This window comes from Callithrix jacchus, chromosome 5 (assembly GCF_049354715.1).
Source record: "Callithrix jacchus isolate 240 chromosome 5, calJac240_pri, whole genome shotgun sequence".
NCBI lineage: Eukaryota > Metazoa > Chordata > Mammalia > Primates > Cebidae > Callithrix > Callithrix jacchus.
In genome coordinates, this window is record NC_133506.1 from 160,189,460 (window position 1) to 160,211,085 (window position 21,626).

The following is a 21,626-nucleotide window of genomic DNA, read 5'->3' on the forward strand; positions in this document are numbered from 1 at the left end:
CTGGCTCATTTTATTCTCCAAGGAGACATGCCACAGGTATACTTATCAACAAGGTTCCTAACCTCTCATCCCCAAAACAAGCTTTGTAGTTAAGGTAAAATAGTAACACAAAGCAGTTCAGAGAACAGGCTCTGGAGTCAGACTGCTTGGGTGCCCATCTTCTGCAGTGTGACCTTGGACACGTTACTTACTTGGTGTCTCAGTGTCCTCATTCCATAATATAGGTAGTATCAGTCTCAAGTTTCCTCCTTCTGTAAAATGGGTAAAGTAAATAATACCAAAACGCAGAGCTATTGTGAAGATTAGATGCAAAAATGCATGTGCAGAATACTTGACACATAACGTGCACTGAATTAACATTAGCTTCTTTAACGCTCCAAGTATATGCAAGAGATACGTAACAGGTGCATGCCAGGTAACTAATTATTCCTTAAGTCTCATTTCTGTACTCCTTGGAAGTCTCCATTACCACAGCTATTTGCTAGACTCCAAAAAAAAAAGAACATCATAACCCATTATCAACAATAGTATAATTCCATTCCAGTGCTTAAAAGTTAGGCGTGTTTTTAATAAATCTGTTTCTTCAAGGCCAGGACTTCATTCTGGCCAGCTTCCCTAACGTGGAGTCCCATTATGCCCCGTTCCAAACAAAATGACCTCATTGACTGTAAACACAAAACCCTCAGCCACATTACTAGCTACCATAACCAGTTCAAATGGTTCCTTTTGTTTAATTTATTATAAAAGATTTCAGGCACTAAAAAAATAGGATAGTCAAAACTGATCGCTGATTGAATGTAAATTTAAGATTCCTTTAAAGCGGTTTTTAGACACAAGGATATTAAACTCAGGAATTCGTAAATGTATTTTTAAAGAATCGTCACTCTCCTTTCAGGTTACTGTGGTACCAGTTGTTTATGGTGAAATCAGAATGCTCTAGTCCTAAATTCTTTATCTTTTCAGCGAATATGTTGTCCAAGGTAATCCTGAGACCTTTTTCAGCTCTAAGATCCTGTGATTTCACACTTTTTAGATTGAGAACGTTTCTTAAAATGTTTTGAATTAATAAAGAATTCAACAATCAAAAAAAGTAATTAAAAATAAAAGAATGCTTAATTTTAAGTAGCTATCTTGCATAGCTACCTAAAATATAGTAAATATATGGTACCTGTTTAGATTGCAGAAACACAGTTTTAAACTTTTTCTCAACCTTCTTCAATTTATTGAATATTTGAAAAAATTTAAATGAAAATTTTAAATGAAACGTTTTCCTTTTCAATTATGAGAACATTGAATGCAATGAAATGGTTTGTTGCCTTGTGACATTAATATGAGAAATAATGAGGGCCAGGCGCGGTGGCTCATGCCTGTAATCCTAGCACTTTGGGAGGCCGAGGTGGGTGGAGCATCTGAGGTAAGGAGTTCAAGAGAAATAATGAGGGGGGAATGAATTTCACATTGCATATATGACATATAAAAAATACATTTGGTTAGTGTCATCAATGCTTGATCGTGTTCCTTTTCCTTACTCATCTTGGAGCTTTTGTCATAGGAATCAAATCAGTTCCCAACTGCGACCTTCTATCAGGGCAACATTTTGCCTTTTAAAGTGTTTTCATTAGAGTCAAAGTCTTGAACACCCCCTTGAATTCATCGGAAAATATGTCACTTGGGTCTGGAGAGGGCTATATAGGTGAGGATCTGAATCCAACAGATGTCTACTGATCACCTCTCTAACTCTAGAATCAAGACTGACCTCTTTTGGTGATAACATAGAAATGTCATCTTCATATATCATTCTCGCCTTTTCTTCAATTACTTTTTTGTTCTGCTCTTTAAGTCTTTACAGGCAAGCCAGAAAAGTAGGTTCTCTTCGCTGTATTCTGTTCGGAGGAAGTCTCTGAAAAGGTTTCTTCCTTCTGGGGCCTTCATCATCTTGTCAGAATGTTGAGACCAGGACAAGACTTCCTCTGCAGTGGGGCTTTGGCATTCCTCTAGGACGTGAGGCTCCCCATTTCTGTAGTGCATGTGGGTCTTCCCGCATTTTCCCCTCTTCATCCCTAACAGAGAGGCAGGAGCAGCTGCAACAACAGCACCAACAAAAGCAACAGGTGTTGTTGGGCCTCTGGTTTCCAGGCGCTTGAGACACAGCAGGGGTTCCTTCATTTTGGAACTGCTGCCTTTTCCGCATTTCGGCTACTTCAGTACCCAACTGGCCTGGCACCTGGAGGTGTGGGCAGCACACCAATGGGCCTGTCACCTGAAGGTGTGGGCAGCACACCAATGGGCCCAGGGGAGCGGGGCTCCGCAGCTCAGTCCTCTAGTGGAGCTGGTTTGTGGCATTTGCCCAACTTCAGCACCCAGTGGGCAAGGAGCCAGCACTGAGCGAGCAAGGAGCTAATTTTTACTTATTTTTTAGGGACAGAGTCTCGTTGTTGCCCAGGCTGCAGTGCAGTGGCCTGATCCTTGCTCACTATGGCCTCAACCTCCTGGCCTCAAGCGGTCCTCCCACTGCAGGCTCCTGAGTAGCTGGGGCTGAAGGTGGACACTACCATACCTGGCTAATTTTTCATAATTTCCTTTGTAGAGAAGGGGTCTCCCAACTCATCCAGGCTGATCTCAAACTTAAGAGCTCAAGCAATCCTCCCACCTTGGCCTCCCAAAGTGCCGGGATTATATGGGCATGAGCCATTGCATCTGGCCAGGTTCTTTAGTTTAACTTAGGTGTTTTTTAATTGAGGGGGAGTAAGCAGAGGGAAGTACTGAGGACTTTATCAAAAGTATAGTTTTATTTTCATGTAAATAAAGTACAGACTGATGATTTTTAGAGTGTCTCAGTCAGGCTTCTGGTGACTTAAGCAAACCTGAAACAGGTCTTGGCTACTTGTTCAAGCTCACCTTAGCTTCAACCATGCTGATAATACAAATCAACATGACCCAACTAAGCAGACTGACTGCTCTATGTATTTGCCTTTTTGCTGACACCCAGGTGAAGAGTTCCAGGACTCTGAAGGCAGGGCCACAATTACTCACTACCCAAACCTGAAATTCCAGTTCTTTCACATAGTTCTTCATTTCCTATCATTGGCCACTTGGGCTAGCCTGGTATCAGAATACACTCAGGCAGCATTTATAGCACCTGGCAAAACAGCCACACAGACTGAATACCTAGACCTGTCCATACCTGTGGTCTCAAGTTTAACTCTTTTTTTGAGCATGTTCTGAAAACAACAGAATTCAAAATCAAAAGAGAAATATTGGCCAGGTACGGTGGCTCACGTCTGTAATCCCAAGACTTTGGGAAGGCAGATCACTTGAGGTCAGGAGTTCAGAACCAGCCTGGCCTGCATGGTGAAACCTCACCTCTACTAAAAATACAAAAATTACCCGGGTGTGGTAGGGCACCTGCAATCCCAGCTACTCAGAGGCTGAAGCACGAGAATCACTTGAACCCAGGAGGTGGAGATTGCAGTGAGCTGAGATTATGCCACTGCACTCCAGCCTGGGCGCCAAAGTGAGACTCAGTCTCCGAAATAAACAAACGAGAAATATCTTAACAGTTGTCAGATACTGTTTCAATTCTGTTCATTAAAAAGTAAACACAAACATGCTAAAATGTCTCTCAGCAAAACCTGTTCAGGCAGTTAAAAAAATTTCTCTCTCCAACCAACAAGACTTAACTTGCAAGGAAATTCTGTTTCATTTCTGTGGTCCTTTATTCTCCTGGTTAATATTTCCATTTTCTTAGAAAAGACATGCTCTAGTGCAATGGTTCCCCATCTGAGAATACAGCAGATTGCCATGAGTAACAGTGTTTCATGCTGGCACTAGTTGAGGGTGAAAAGCCAGGGATATGCTGTTTCAAAGTTCCTCAGCAGAGTGTGCCACATGACCCGCCTCCCCCACCTCCAATTCCCACACAGCATAGCTCTCTTCTGGTAGAAACTGTATTCTGTAATAAGAAGTTTCACTCTTACATGGAGGCACATCAAAAGGCCATCTAAATCACTTCACGCTCATGTACTGCATTATTAGGTGATTTGCTCTTTCACTGATTTATCGGATGGGCTCTTCCTACCTCTATTCTAGCCCCACTCCTGTGGCTCTTCAGCCTGGAGTAGAAGTTATTTACCTAAACAGTGAAAAGATGATCAACTTACTTCTCTGACAACTAATTAATGGCTTCCATCACCTACAGGCAAAAACTCCAAATCTATTAACAAGGCTAAAAAAGCTCCTCGTGATGCGGCAAAAGTGTGAGGAAATGGTAGATTTTTAAGACAGGATGTCTGAGCACCTGAACTGGAGGAGCGAATGGAAATATTCTATGCATGAAGCTTAAAAGTACACCTATAACCTACAGGAATCAAGACAGTCAGGTACTGATGAAAGAACAAAAGAGATCAATGGAACAGAATAGGGAGCATAGATAATGGCACCACATAAATACAGTCAACCATCTTTGTCAAAAGACAAAAGCAACACAATGGAGAAAAGACAGTCTTTTCAACCAACAGTGGCAGAAAAACTGGATATCCACATGAAAAAAACAAAAAGAATCTAGACACAGCTCTTATACCCTTCACAAGTATGAACTCAAAATGGATCGTAAACCTAACGGGAAAATGGAAAACAATACAATTCCTAGAATATGGCACAGGAGAACAATCTAGAGGAACGTGGGTTTGTTAATGGCCTTTTCAGATACCAAATGCAGGATGCATGAAAGAAGGAATTGATAAGCTGGACTTGATCAAAATTAAAAATTTTTGCTCTTTACAAACCGCAGATGAAAGGACTGTTATCTAAAATGTACAAGGATCTCTCAAAACTCAGAGAAAATAGCCTGATTTTAAAATGGGCGAGCCGGGTGCAGCAGCTCATGCCTGTAATCCCACCCAGCACTTTGGGAGGCTGAGGTGGGTGGGTCACCTGAGGTCGGGAGTTCAAGACCAGCCTGACCAACATGGAGAAACCCTGTCTCTACTAAAAATACAAAATTAGCCAGGCGTGGTGGCCATGCCTGTAATCCAAGCTACTCGGGAGGCCAAGGCAGGAGGACTGCTTGAACCTGGGAGGCGGAGGTTGCGGTGAGCGCCACTGCACTCCAGCCTGGGCAGCAAGAGTGAAACTCCATCTCAAAAATAAATAAAAAAAATAAAATGGGCCAAAGACCTTAACAGACACCTCAGCAAAGAAGATACACAGATTAGCGTATGAAAAGATGCTCCACATCATCTGTCACTGGAGAAATACAAACTAAAATGACAACGAGGTGCCACTACAAACCTATTAGAATGGCCAAAATCCAGAACACCGACAACACCAAGAGCTGACAAGGACGTAGAACAACAGGAATTCTCATTCACTGCTGGTGGGAAAGCAAAATGGTACACTTCGGAAGACAGTTTGGCAGTTTCTTACAAAACTAAAGATACTCTTACACCATAGAGCTGTGCTCCTTGGTATTTACCCAAACGAAGTAAAAACTTATGTCCACACAAAACCTGCACATGGATGTTTATAGCAGCTTTATTCATAACTGACAAAGCTTGAAAGCAACCAAGATGTCCTTCAGTAGGTGAATTAATAAACTGTGGTGCATCCACATAATGAAATACTACTCAGCACTAAAGAGAAATAAGCTGTCAAGCCACAAAAAGACATGTGGAAACCTAAATGCTTGTTACTAAGTGACATTTGCCCAAATCCACAAAATGTACACCACCACAAGTGAACCCTAATGTAAACCATGAACATCGAGTGACAACGTGCCAGTGTAGGCTCATCAGCTGTAACAAGTGCACTGCTTTGGTGTAGACACTGATTAGCAGGAGGCTGGTACCAGAGGTTATGCATGTGCAGGGGCAGGAGATATATGGGAAATCTTTTACTTTCCTCTCAATTTTACTGTGAATCTAAAATGGCTCTAAAAAAAAGTTTTTTTTTTTTTTTAAAGTATAGCTTCACCGGCCGGGCGCGGTGGCTCAAGCCTGTAATCCCAGCACTTTGGGAGGCCGAGGCGGGTGGATCACGAGGTCAACAGATCGAGACCATCCTGGTCAACATGGTGAAACCCCATCTGTACTGAAAATACAAAAAATTAGCTGGGCATGGTGGCGCGTGACTGTAATCCCAGCTACTTAGGAGGCTGAGGCAGGAGAACTGCCTGAACCCAGGAGGCGGACGTTGCGGTGAGCCGAGATCGCGCCATTGCACTCCGGCCTGGGTAACAAGAGCGAAACTCCTTCTCAAAAAAAAAAAAAAAAAAAAAAAAAGTATAGCTTCAACACAGTTTTATTACTCTTCCCTATCATCTCAAAAACAATGTTCTAGCATTTCTGCATTTTATAGTTCCCCCACTTCCCCATTCCATTATTAAAGAAGCCAAAGTCGGCCCTGACTTAATCCCACCAAGAACTCAGTAAATACTACCTTTTCCTAGACTTTCTGTCCGTACTCACTGCCACAGAATCAGACCTTTCTGACTATTCTCTGACAATCACAACCTTTTGTTCCTGTGACATCTTAGGATCCTTTTTCAAGTCACAGTGCAACCACATATAAGGACATTATCTTAAGGGAAATAAACATTTCCATCTTTTCCCAAGTTACCAACACATTTGAAAGACTTTAAGATTCCTTGTGCACAAAACTTCCTGCTCCCCATTTGTGAAAAAAAAAAACCCTGACTGATCTCTTTTGACGGTCTACCCCTTTTCTTCTTTATTATTTTAATCTTTTTTTTTTTTTTTTTGAGATGGGGTCTTGATCTGTTGCCCAGGCTGGTCTCTAACTCCCAGGCCCAAATGTTCCTCCTACCTTGGCCTCCTAAAGTGCTAGGATTACAGGTGTGAGCCACCATGCTCAATTTCCTTTAAATTATATAAAACTATTTTAAATCAGCTTGGATATCATCAAAGAGTTCTGATGTTTCATGTCAGGATCTTTAAAATGGGATTCTTCCTATAACCATCTTTATAACTGTCTGGCAATTACCTAAGCTTCTGAACTAAAATGAAACCAAAAAAAACCAAGAAGCAGGCGGGGCACAGTGGCTCATGCCTGTAATCTCAGCACTTTGGGAAGCCAAGGTGGGCAGAACACTTGAGCCTCGGAGTTCAAGACCAGCCTGAGCAAAAAGGTGAAACCTCATCTCTACAAAAATACAAAATTGGCTGGGTGTGGTGGTGTGAGCCTGCTGCAGTCCCACCTACTCTGGAGATCAAGGCGGGAGGATCACTTCAGCCCAGGAGGTAGAGGTTGCAATGAGCCAAGATAGCATCACTGCACTCCAGCCTGAGAGACAGAGAGACCCATCTCAAAAAAAAAAAAAAACCCAAAACGAAGCAGCAAAACCATAAGATGAGAAATAAAAATGTGGAAGGGCATGGGCTTAGTACTGTGAGATATATACAGTCATTTACCACATAACAACATTCTGGTGAACAGTGGAGCAGATAGGGAAAGAAGATGATAATACCATGTTTTTACTGCACCTTTTCTATGAGTGTTTAAATACACAAATACTTGCCATTGTGTTAAACTTACCTATTATATTCAGTACCGTAACGTGCGGTACAGGTTTGCAGCCTAGAAGCAGCAGGCTACACCACATAGCCTAGATGTATAGTAGGCTACACCATCTAGGTTTGTGTAGGTACCTTCTGTGATTTTTTTTGCAAAAGGACAAAATCACCTAATGATCCATTTCTCAGAATGTATCCCAGTCATTAACTGATGTATGTCTGTACTTAATATTTATAAATTATACTTACTTTTATATTTTACTATTGTACCAATCTTAGATAGAAGCAAACTTTACCATTAATGAGTAAAACATATACAGAATAAAGATTTAGACTTTCATCTTCCATAATAAAATTTCTCAATAAATTTTTCCATCATTTGAATCCATTTCAGTTACTGTTAACTACAGTGCATCAAATACCCTAGCATTAGGTTTTCTCTAATATAAAACAGTTTTTCCCCCCTTCTCACTACTGCACTTGACTAGTCTTAAAAAAAAAAGAAAGAAAGAAAGAAAGAAAGAAAGAAAGAAAGAAAGAAAGAAAAGAAAAGAAAGAAAGAAAACAGCTTTATGGAGGCCAAGGCAGGCAGATCACTTGAGGCCAGGAGTTCAAGATCAGCTGGCCAACATGGCAAAACCCCGTCTCTACTAAAAAATACAAAAATTAGCCATACAGAGTGGTGCACACCCGTAGTCCCACGTACTCTCAGAAAGCTGAGGTACTTTAGCCTAGGAGACAGAGCAAGCCTCCATCTCAAAAAAAAAAAAAGGAATAGTTTAGTTATGCTTATTTGAGGCTTATCTAGAACTAATGAAAAGATCCTAAATACCTAATTTTAGAGGCACTTCTGCCATTGCTGATTAACTTTGCAGTAAAAAGTTAAATATTTATTGACTTTCCCCTAGGCTCAGCACTGTGGAAAATGTAAAGATAACACAGGGTTCTTGTTCCCATGAAATTTACAATCTAGTGCAGAAAACAAGACCAAGAGAAGCAACTAAATGCCCCAAGCTTGTATTAAGTGCTAAAAAAGCTGGACAGTATTGCAGTATTTCAGAAGAGGACATGGCCAAACAGGTAAAGGAAACACTTCACAGATAATGTGGGAACTGCACAAGGAAGGTAGGAGTTGGAAAGACTAAAGGGGAAAGGAAAAGATAGTAAAATACACTGTGGTACGTGAATGCCAAAGTTAGTAAAATACACTGTGGTACGTGAATGCCAAAGTTAGTAAAATACACTGTGGTACGTGAATGCCAAAGTTAGTAAAATACACTGTGGTACGTGAATGCCGACACAAAAGAATGCAGAGACTCAAAAATGACCCAAGTTTAGAGATCGTTAACAGCCTGATGAAGAGCTGTTCACTCTTTTCACAATAGGAAATAAAAAGGCAGGCAGAATTGAGGCATGATTTGAGAAGTAAAACAGTTCCTGGAGGTTATCAAACCGGGTCGCAACAACAGCCTGTAATCTATGACTACAAAGCCCAACGCAAGTCACGTAAGCAAGCTATGGCAACCAGCATCCAAAAACGAAGACAGTTTAAACAAACATTCCACAGCTTGGCTGCTACATGAAAACTTCCCATCACCAATGTGTATACTGCCCTCCTACATTCTTCATTAATTACCTAAAATAGACATTCTCAACAGTGGTTTTTATTCTGCTCAGGGTGTGGGAAAATTCTTTTTTTTTTTTTTAAGACGGAGTTCCACTCTTGTTGCCCAGGCTGGAGTGCAATGGTGCGATCTTGGCTCACCGCAACCTCTGCCTCCCGGGTTCAAGCCATTCTCCTGCCTCAGCCCGCCAAGTAGCTGGGATTACAGGCATGAGCCACTGCACCTGTCCTAAAATTCTTTAAACCACTTAATTTATGTCATGTTTTTGCTCTTCACCTAAGAATTGGAAGAGGGGAAAAATAGGAAAATAAGATTTTCAAAAATGTAGACTAAATACCACACAATCCTTCTTACAAATTATTCTACTGAACATCAAAACTATCTATGATTCACTTGAACACCAGTGTAACTTTGAAATATATGAACGGTTGCATTTTTGGATGACTGTATCTTGTCAGTTAGTATTAAATATTTTGAATAGATGATGCTGACTTAGTTATTCAATGAAGAAAGATGTGATATAAATAACAGATCCACCTTTCTTTCTTTGTCACCGAAATAGAGACTATCGCCAGCATTCACAAAATCTTCATTTTCTTACAAGGTGACATTCAGAAGATGCTTCTGGGAAAATATTTAGCTGACCAAATGAGGCTGCACTGAACCTGGCTTTGTTTTGTTTTGAGACAGAGTCTTACTCTGTTTGCCAGGCTAAGCACAATGTCACCAGCTCGGCTCACTGTAACCTCTGCCTCCTAGGCTCCAGCGATTCTCCTGCCTCACGCTCCCGAGTAGCTGGGACTACAGGTGCAATGCCTGGCTAATTTTTGTATTTTTAATAGAGACAGGGTTTCACTATGTTGGCCAGGCTGGTCTTGAACTCCTGACCTCAAGTGATCCACTTGCCTAGACCTCCCAAAGTGCTGGTCAAACCTGGCTCTTTATTAGAGGTGTTTTCTGCTTTACGGCTTTGTTGTACTCTTGGAAAGTTCAAAAATTCAAAGTTGTCTCAGTAGATTTAACGGGCGCTTACTAGATTTAAAAAAATACTATAAAGACACATCGGGAATTGTACAGTATCACAATAAGGCTTATTTATATTATTATTTGTTAGTGACATCTAATGTCTAATAAGTTCTTTATGGTTTACAAAGTAAAGCATATATGGTATGCTGCTTTTTATTTCATCCTTAAACATCTCTAATAAACTACCGATGTCGCTGCATAGATATAAAAATCTGACACCTCCTCGAGGAGATGAGGAAAGAGATGATAATAATAAGTCATAGAATAAATAATTAGATACTACTCAAAGCAATCTACAGATTCAATGCAATCTGTATTAAAATATCAAAGACACTCTTCACAGAAATAGGAAAAACAATTGTTTTTAAATTTATAGGGAGACCGGGCATGGTGGCTCATGCCTGTAATCCCAGCACTTTGAGATGCCAAGATGGGAGGATCACTTGAGCCCAGGAATTTGAGACCAACGCAGGCAACATGAGACTCCCATCTCTCTCTTTTTTTTAATATGATAAATTTTTAAAAATTTGAAAAAGTTTTATGAAACCACAAAAGATTTCAAATAGCAAATAACAAAGCTGGAAGCACCACACTACAAGACTTCAAAATATACTACAAAGCTGTTATAACCAAAACAGCACGGTTGGCGTAAGAACATAGATATAATGTGTGAGACCCTGTTCTGAGTACTGGAATACAGCAGTGAACCAACCAACCAAAATTTCTGCCCTTTTAGAGCTTAGAATCTAGTGATTTTAATCACAACATTCTGTTCCCCCTCAAAATATTCTGCTTTAAAAATGTGAAGCCAGGTGCAGTGGCACGCTCCTGTAGCAGGGGGATGAAGCAGGAAGCCCACTTCAGCCCCAACAGTTCAAGCCCAACACCATGCACTGAGATCACAAAGCCACTCACTCCAGCCAGGGTAAAACAGCAAGACCTTGTTTCAAAAAAAAAAAAAGTTGGGGTGAGATTGTCAGGCAATGTAGGCTGTTATCATAAAACCCATGAAGAGAAACTTCTGCCTCTCTCCTTTGATACCTAACTCCCAGTCACACTCCAAGCCCTGACAACTGGACACAGAACACGTGACCTCTCCTGCACTAAGGAGGGGAAGAAAAGTTGTGGGGAGAAGTTTGTTTTGTTTTGTTTTGACCTTTCAGAGACAATCTGTGAGTATATAAGGTGAGGGGAAGGCAAAATCTTGGGAGGAAATAGATACAGATAAATCCAAAAGCGGATTGTTCCAGGTAAAGCTGATTTACTTGAGGGTAACCTCAAAGCCTTCATTTTGATTTAATTTTATTTTGAGCCAACTGAAATGTGACAACAAATAAAAGTGTACTGAGATTTTATAAAACATCCTCTTTAGAAAGAGAAATACCTCGAGGAGAAGAAATAATTCTTTCTATATTGTCTTTTCCTATATATTAGTAGTAGATAGCCTTCAGAAATCTTATCTGGGCCAGGTGCTGCCTATAATCCCAGTACTTTGGGAGGCAAAAGTGGGAGGATCATTTGAGGCCAGGAGTTTGAGACCAACCTGAGCAACATGGCGAGATCCCATTTCTACAAAAATTAAAAATCAGCTGGGCATGGTGGGATGGGCTGGTTGTCCCAGCTACTTGGGAGGCTGAGGTGAGAGACATGATGGTGCCACTGCCCTCCACCCTGGGTGACAGAGCAAGACCTTATCTCGAAAAACAAAACAAAAATTGCAAGCCCCATTTCAAAAAAAAGAAAGAAATCAGTTTTGTCTATATTCTTTTGAACAATACTCTTTAGGGACCTACCTGCTGGAGAAGGGTAGGAAAGCAACAAGTGGCTAAGAAGACTTTCCCTACAGGCGGTCACAGTCTATCAGCTAAGGCAAATGCAAGTCACAGTAATATGTATGCTATACCAGAAATGGGCACAAAGTTCATTCTCCCGTGTCATTCAGTAATTACTTACTATATCCTATCTCTAAGATTCTAAGCTTGAAAAAAAAGACATAATAAATGTTTCCATATGTTACTAATAAACACAATTTAAAAGATTAAGTACAGTATGTGTTAGAAAGTCACTAGGTCAAGATCAAAGGACATTTTATTTTCTTAAAAATTTTTGCTTATTAAAATTCTTCATTAAGATGGTAAAATTTAAGTGTCTTCTATGTTTGTTTTAGCATTCTATTGAATTTCACAGGATGCACTTGCTTCTCAGAACCAACTGGTGGTGAGCTAAGCTTCACTGACTATCCTCAAAGTGACATATATACATGTATTTTTCTGATTCAGACTTATAAATACATCAGCACCCCCCCACAGCACAATAAAGGGAGGTCTCACATGTAAAAGGACACTCAAAAACCCTGGAAACGATTTTTCACATGTCTATCTAAGTTTTAATAAACAAAATAACTATTTGGTGCTTCTAAAACTCCTTAAAAATTAAACTCATATAGCTTCATAATTTTTCCTTCAATCTTTAAAAATCAAATCCTTAGATTTCACTTTGATCATTTAGATTTGTTTTAAAAATATAGTAACTTCTATCAATTTTCAGCTGGAAAAACTGTTAATATGGAAACTTTATAAGACATTCCTAGAATGGGCAGATCTAAGCTGAAGTCCTACTTGTAAAAATCACTGCTCTGCTGACGAGACCACTGCAATTGGTGGTCTCCAAACGAGACCCTCCAATCACCAACACACAAAAATTTGGTGACAAAAAGTAGTAAAGAGAATTATTGTTTCCATTTATTCAGTGTAGATATCAAGACTAGAATGCAAGTCTAGACATTTTTTTCCAGATTAAAGCCAAAAGTGAGAGATTTTTGATGCTTAGCAATCTAAAATAATTAAGCTCTTTAGCTACACTTTTAAATGGACCAATATATTATCTCCACTTTTGACTAGGATGAAAACACTAATAATTTCACTAAGATATCTCATTTCCATAAACAGCAAAAACAAACTGGGGGTGGATAGGGCTGAAGCAGGAAATAACTTTTATAATAAAATTATTTCTTAGAAATAAACCATAAAGGCTACTTGTAGAAAAGATCCACGTTAGAGTTCTTTAGCCAGCTTGTGATTCTAGAAAAAAGAAAATAAATATCAGGCATGTATTTATTCCTCCAACAAGTATTAATGAAATCTATATGCTATGTACTGGGTATATAAAAATAAAGATAAATAAGATATGATCCTTGACCCCAAATGGTTCAATGCCTAAAAAGAAAAAATGCAAACAGATAACTACAAAACAATGTAAATAAACAAGTCAACCAAAAGATAATGGAACAGAAAAGGATAAATCCCTGTGAGAACCTGAAAAAACTTCATAAGGAAGTGACACGTGGGCTATTTGTTTAGAAATAAGTAACATCTATTTTTTCTAAGGAGAGAGAACATGATAGGAAAAGGAGTAGGGGATATTCTAGGAAGAATAAGCAGAGGTGACCCTAAAAGTTCAAATCACTGAGAAACAGGTAGAATAGCTATTTAATGAAAACAAACCTTTCCCTAACATTAGGAATACAGGATCTAGCATCAGAACCCCTGCATTCAAGTTGTAGTTTTGTCATTTACTAACTGTATTTACCAACTGTATTTAGTTACAGAGAGAAGTCAACCTCTATAACTTTCCATTCATCTTTCATTTTGAAGTTGTACCAAGAATTTACTTTGTAAACTACAAAATGCTTTGAAAGTTTTACAGAATCCTGAAATGCTAATATATAAAAGTTATAATTAGATACTAAAATTTTAAGATCAAAATATTAACCTAACATTTTACAGTGAATTTATACAAATACACACAAATTCAAATGCCAATTTTTATTGCCTAAAAAATGTCACAAAAGTAAATACCTTTTAAATATGTAAAAGATGTATGTACCTATTAGGTGCTATGGCAACCTTGATATAAGGTGCCCCACACTCCTGCTATACCTTTTAAATATGTAAAAGATGTATGTACCTATTAGGTGCTATGGCAACCGTCTAATTGCCACATGATGCATACAATCCATATAACACCAAACAAGCCTACAATGCCCTTCGAATCAACAAGTGACACAAGTTTAATGAAACAAGCTTTTTACCTAACTGGTCTCCCCAGTGGCAAATTAAAGCAGCAATTGTACATCTGTGTCTCTGTTCCTCTCATCGTGGTTTAACTGACAGGAAGCAGAGAGTAAGATATGGCACACAAATGTCAAGCATTTCCTGCCTTCTCTGCTACATCTTTATGTCTTGTTTTATAAATAGTTCAATAGTTTGTATGAAAATATATCGAAGTACAGTAGCAGAAACATATAAATGGTGAGGAGTGTTTATGAAAACAGAGCCCACAGGAAAGGATTCCAGTGTTGGGATCTAAGATTCAATATGCATACAAAGACTCATTTATAGTCTTTTGAAGAAGTATTCTTAGGAGCAAACACCACACAAATTAAGATTTGAAAACCACATGACTGAGTAAAAAACCAAGTGTCTAAACAACAGGACAAGCCTCAAACTATTTTATCCAACTGTTCACATAAGTAACACTTGTCCACCTTGATATAAGGTGCCCCACACTCCTGCTATACCTATATTTAAAAAAAACTACCACAAAAAAAAAAAAAAGAAAGAAACCAAAACACAAAAAACCTTTAAGCAACTATCAGCAAAGCAGGACTGGTAACTTGCACCTTTGATCTTTGGTCATTTTTACTATGGCTTCTTATCAGCACCCTCCTGGATTAAAATTTGCACCCCCCCAGCCAAACTAGCTCTACTCCCTTCTCATTTCCTATATCCCAAACTTGGCTTATGTTATTTACTCGTATATATTCAACTATACACAAACCAAATAGAACTCTGTTCTCCATAGGTCAGTCCTGCCTCCTTAAGTCATGTTAAGCAAACTTCCAGTTAATTATAACTAAGGGGTGTTCACTTTTCATCATGCCAAGCCGCCTCCCAAACTAATAATCCTTAAGAATAAATTCAATTCATTACTCACATGATTCATATTCTGTATCATAAACTTGGGCAAAATGCAGCTATCTTATCCATTCATATTGGTCAATATTTACCTAAGCTATAACAAGCGCAAGCTGCCACAATCACAATTCCACCAGGGGATAGTGCTATTCCATTCTAGGTCAATGTCCAAAACGACTCTTCATATTTTACTATACATAAGTCCATCTTGAGCTTCCTGTGACCTCTCCTTCCTAAACAGAACTGAACATAAACCTAATAATCAGCTGTAAGCATGGTAGTAGGCTCCTGAAATAACATTTATTAAATGAGTGGCTTGGAAAAAACGATTTCATTTTTACCCAGTATTTTTCAACCAGAAGGATCTAGCTCATTCTTTATAGGAGTCTAAGAGTTATTAGTACCTTCCTAGCATTTCTTTAGTACATCTCTGCTCTCACTTGTAAATATATTAGATATATTGTCCCCACTATCTAGGGAATAAGGAGTAAGCGTTCCCTACACCATGAAGCAAGAATGAAGGAAATCATCCATTTCCTTATACATTGGCTCCCCTGCCCTATCCTCTGGCTCTGATGCATAGTGAAATAACCCTAAATGGGGACAGGGTCAGGAGGGAGTGGAGGGAGTGGAGGAGTCTCAGAGCAGCTGCAGAGAACCTAGCGTCCATCACCTACCCAACAATCAAACACAGTTAACGATGTCTAACTGTTCTGTTCTACCAAGGTCAGATAAGTGTTACATCTTCCTTTCAGTTTATTCTTAAGACTAACATGTTGTAAATTATCCTATAACAATATGCAAGTTTTTCTCTGATCTATTAGATCAAAAGATCAGACACAATGTCCAGTTTGCAATGTTCGCACCATGAAAACATTCTGAATAAAATGATTTACACAATCTTGTGTCTAAATACACAGTTTTTAAGTTGGCCTTCAAACTAAAACACACATAACATTAATTTGAATTAATTAATCAAACTTAAATATAAAATCTTCATGTTATTTTTCCTTATAATTTAGTATATACGTACATTTTGTGTAGTATTTTTTAAAACTTTATATACATAGCATATAGTATATATTCTTCCAGCATACTTTAACAAGTTTATCTAAGACATAAGATTCTGAATAAACACAATGGCTATCTGGAAAGGAATATTAAACATCAAACTCTCCCTAGAAATTGGTGCTTAGAAAAATGTTAAACCTTACTCAAGACAAGCCATGATTATTACTAGGCATCCATTATAACAAAGAGAAATATCTCAGATGCACAAAGCAGCCTGTCTTCAATGATGCCGCTTACCAAGTGTTCCTCCCTGCTGCAGACTACAGATAATACAGCTCAGGAACACCCTGTGTGGAGGAGGTCTTAGCAGGAAGCCCGAGGGGCTCAACTCAACAGTCTCCTTCTAACCTACTTATAACTCACTTTTAAAATTCAGGCTGAAGCTAAATAATATGGAGTAACTGAAAGCTCTTTCAATTAGGAACACAACAGGAAAAAGTAAACCAGAAAATGCCTGAAGAGGAATTGAGTCTACTGGAGGAACTTCATTTGATTCCACATATTATTATTATTATAATTATAAAGCATCTAAAAATGATTGATACCACTGCCAATTCCTTTTACTATTATTTAAAAATAAAGCTGCCGTACAAACACCCCTTAGCCTACTGGAGAAGAGTAACTGCCGCCTTCTGCCTTTCAACTTCCCTTTTCTTAATGACAAAGGCGTCCACTAAATGGAAGCACTGAGGCTCAGAACCAACACCCTCACTTTCTTGGAAGAATGATGAGTTCCTCATGAGAGGTGCCCCAAACAGGAAAATACTGTGCTATAAGCTTATATTTAACATGAACTTTAATAAAATTATATTTCTGCCATGTAATTGTGTGGCTATACCATCATTTACTTAATCGACCACTCATTTTGAGACATTTGTATTTCTAATGTTGCACTATTAACAGTAATTCACAAAATGTCATCCCCAGACCCACAAAGGACCCAGAGACCCTTTCAGGGGGCTCCCAAGATCACAACTCTTTGATCACAAGATCATAACAACGCCGAGGTATTATCTGGCTTTCCCACTGTGTTGACAATTGCACCAATGATGCAAAAGCAAAGACAGATGAAACTGTGAGTGCCTCAGCCCTGACCAAAGCTGTCCCTCAGGCCACTCAAGTCTACTCCTTGTCACTGGGCACTCACATTTTAGAAAGGCAGCTTCACTTAAGAATGTCTTTGAAGAAGAGTAAAGATGATTTATGTTCTTGAATCTCAACCATTAAATACGTATCTTTTTAATATTCTGATTGACAAAATGGGAAGTATGAGTGAAGCACGACTTCTGGCATAAATAGAAATAGCATTGTTGTCTTGAGAAAAAGCATTTATGCTAGTATTCTTTGATCTGTGAGGTAAACTAGATGCTGCTTTCATGAAATATTTTTACTTAAAAGAACTAATTATTATTCAGAATTGGATATCTGGCAGCAATTTTTCCAAAAATGAATACAGCAAGCCCATGACTTCAAGGTAAACAACCAAAAACATTTGTCACCAATTATAAAATGAAAGCTTTTAACTGAAAATCAGAATTTTGGAAAACTTGTATGTATCTGCCACTTTGACTCCACTGGCTTCTCAAAACACTTAAAAGGCTTTTCTGATGAGTCTGGTGTGATTTTGATATTATGTCAACATTTGGAATACCCAAATAACTCACACAAGATGTTACAAAATCTTGCTTAGGTTAAAAAAATCAATCCATTCAAAGTACAAGACAGACCACAAGGATTTTAATGTTCCAGGGGACAGAAAGTTCATTTATAGGTTTTCAAAATCTCATTGTACTGACCTTTAAAAAAAACTAGCATTTGTTGATGAGCTTTGGTGTAGTATCGAAGAATATCCAGAATTATCTCAATTGGCCATTAAAATACATCTACTTTTTGCAACTAGACATTTGTGTGAGGCTGAATGTTCTTCATATTCTTCAATAAAAGTAACATATTCCAACATATTTCATGCAGAAGTAGATATGAGAATATAGCTGTCTTCTGTGAAGTCAAAAATAAAAGATTTGCACCCTTCTCCGTTCAGCTTTTGTTTTGGAAAACATATTTGTCTTTTTTGTACTGTGTTTTGTTTTGTTTTTTTAAACAGGGTCCTGCTATGTTGCCCAGGTTGGACTTGAACTCCTGGGCTCAAGCAATCTTCCTCCCTCACCTTCTCAAGTAGCTGGACTATGGGCTTGGGTCACCATACCTGGCTCAAACTTATCTTTTATAAAAATAATTATGCTAATATGTAATGGGCTTATTATTTTTAAATAAATATATTAATTCATTCAAGTTTCTTTTTTAATTTCTAATAGTTAACATGAATCAAAGCTCTTTGGGAGCCTCAATTTTAATAGTATAAAGACAATATAAAGAGCATAAAGTTTGAAAAAAAAGTATAAGGTTTGAGAACTGCTGCACAATCACAACCAATGATTCAAATATCCTTTTAACTCAATCTTTGGTTCCATCCTTAAATTTTCTTCAGGATACCTATGAAGAACTGAATTCTATCAAAAGGCACGTAGATTTTCAAAGCATTTCATATAACAATGCCATCTGCCCTGCAGAAGATTTTTCCAGTTTCTACTGTTAGCAACAGAATACCTGCATAGACATTCAATGTCATTTGCAACAACCCACAATACTTGAGCTACTGTCAAACAAAGGGGGCTATTTCATTTTAATTTTCATTCCTTTGCTAGAAGGTTTAATATTTTAATTTTATATGTAATAATTTAATATTCTTCCCAATTTTAAAGAACTGGTTATTCTTTGTGGAAAGGGCTAGGAGATACAAGTAAATTAATGGCAAACATGATGGTCTATGATTTTTCTCATTGGGAAGAAGGAACTTCAATTTAATGTTCTTACGTTAGTTATTCTGGTTTAGAAAGCTCTTTTTTTTTTCACTTCAATTTAATAATGTAAAACTCTATTTAAGAATAATATTTACGTTACTGGTTGCCATAGCGCAGTTCTCAAACTTTTTGGTGTTAAGATCCCTTTATATTCTTTTTTTTTTTTTTTTTGAGATGGAGTTTCGCTCTTGTTACCCAGACTGGAGTGCAACGGCGAGATCTCGGCTCACTGCAAGCTCCACCTCCTGGGTTCAGGCAATTCTCCTGCCTCAGCCTCCTGAGTAGCTGGGATTACAGGCACATGCCACCATGCCCAGCTAATTTTTTTAATATTTTTAGTAGAGACGTGATTTCACCATGTTGACCAGGATGGTCGCAATCTCTTGACCTTGTGATCCACCCACCTCGGCCTCCCAAAGCCCTTTGTATTCTTAAAATTTATTGAGACCACAAAAAGCTTCTGTTTTCATAGGTCATATTTATCAATACATAAATTTTTACTTATAGGCTATTGTTATTTATTATATGCCCTTTAAAGGAGTCTTTTCTCAGAATAGCATATTGAAAAAAAACTCTATGAGATAATTGTTTTTTCCTTGGTAAAAAATAATGCTGTTAAATACCTATGTTTTGGGCCGAGCATGGGGGCTCATACCTGTAATCCCAACACTTTGGGAAGCCAAGGTAAGAGGATTGATTGAGCCCAGGAGTTTGAGACCAGCCTGGGCAACAGAACCAGACCTTGTATCTATCTATCTATCTATCTATCTATCTATCTATCTATCTATCGAAAGAAATAAAAGAAAGAAAAGGAAAGAAAGAAAGAAAGAACAGAAAGGAAGAAACTTGTGTGGCATAGCGATATGCACCTGTAATTCTACATAGGAGGCTGAGGCAGAGGATTGCTTGAGCCCAGGAGTTTGAGGCTATAGTGAGCTACGACTCTACCATTGTATTCCAGCCTAGGCGAGAGAGCTACACCCCTATCTTTAAAAAAAAAAAGCATACATATAGGTGTGGGGTGTATGTGTGTGAGGTGTGTGATACATGTGACCTACCAAGGTACACTTTCCTTGCCTTAGTAGATCACATGCAGCACACTGAAAACCACTATTTTATCTATAATTTTCTCTAATAGTTATATACATGATAATAAATGTTTAAATGGAAGCTAAGTAGTGGAATATATGCATATAATTTATGAAGTTTTTATATTTTGTTCATTGTTATATCCCAACATCAAGAATAATATGTAACAGAAAATAACTGTTGAATGAATCAATAATAAAACAGATCGAAAGATACATAATAAAAATTTAAGAGACCCCTGAACTACATGACTTTAAAGGAACCCTCAGACAAGGAAATCTTAAACTTCTATTTCCACTTGTTCTTTGCCCATGCCACTGCTTATACATACACTGTGGGAAATATTTCAGGAAAGAGAGCCAAGGGATAATGAAATTAAAAACCTGGGTTAAGATCTATGTTTTCACTTTTTATAGCAATTCCTGCATTTACATTGTTAAATTTTGAAAGCTTAACCTGAAGAGTATATATCTAGTTTATAACAACAACAACAAAAATCACTAAAGATGCAGGAATTGCTATTATTACAGTAAGAATTCTAAGGAAGCTACATGAAACACTGGTCAGGAAGCAACATGAAACGTTGACTATACCAATAAATCTTGTTAGATGCAACAATTTATTAGCTACTTAAAAGTTCATGGGTGTTAATACTATATTATTTTATGAATATTTTCATATTGAAATGTTTTCAAAAAATATTTGAATGGGGGATAATTCTAAAGATGAAACCTAACTAAATTACTTCTGGGTAACTAGAGCTCCAATTTGTTCAAATTGTTCATGGATCTCAATTGGAAATTACCATTTATCCATCCAGAAGTATGCCTAGATCTTAGTTACCTGGGACAGACGCACAGTTTTCTAACACTTACATCTCTAATCCCCTTCACTGAAAAAGGCACTTAACTTTTTTTTTTTTGATACAGGGTCTTACTTTGTTGCCCAGGCTGGAGCGCAGTGGCACAAACATGGCTCACTAAAGTCTTGACCTCCTGGGCTCAAGCTCCCCAAGTAGCTGGAACTACAGTCACGCACCACCATGCAGGGCTTAGTTTTGTATTTTTAGCAGAGACGGGGATTTCACCATATTTTGCAGACTGGTCTCAAACTCCTGGGCTCAATTGATCCACCTGCCTTGGCCTCCCAAAGTGCTGGGGTTACAGGCTTGAGCCACCGTGCTTGGCCACATTTTTAACTGATGCAGAGTTTTTGTTTTTTTGAGATAGGAGGGTCTCACTGTGTTGCCCAGATCTCAAACTTCTGGGCTCATGCATTCTTTCCACCTCAAGTTCCCAAGTAGCTGGGACTACAGGTGCATGTCAGTGCCCCTGGTTCAGATGCAAAGTTTATTTACAACTTTTTTTAAAAGTCAACTTTTACTACCAAATTAAACATTATTTCTCAAGATACCTATAAATGTGGGGTAAAAATAAACTATGGCTTACA

At 38.3% G+C, this 21,626-nt stretch overlaps 1 protein-coding gene and 1 pseudogene across 4 annotated transcripts in view; both read right to left on the reverse strand.

Moving 5' to 3' along the window:
* Positions 1-21,626, reverse strand: part of ELF1 (E74 like ETS transcription factor 1) — a 104,449-nt gene that overhangs the window by 49,445 nt on the left and 33,378 nt on the right. The window lies entirely within an intron of this gene.
* LOC144582785 (regulator of G-protein signaling 17 pseudogene) lies at positions 1,495-2,341 on the reverse strand (annotated as a pseudogene).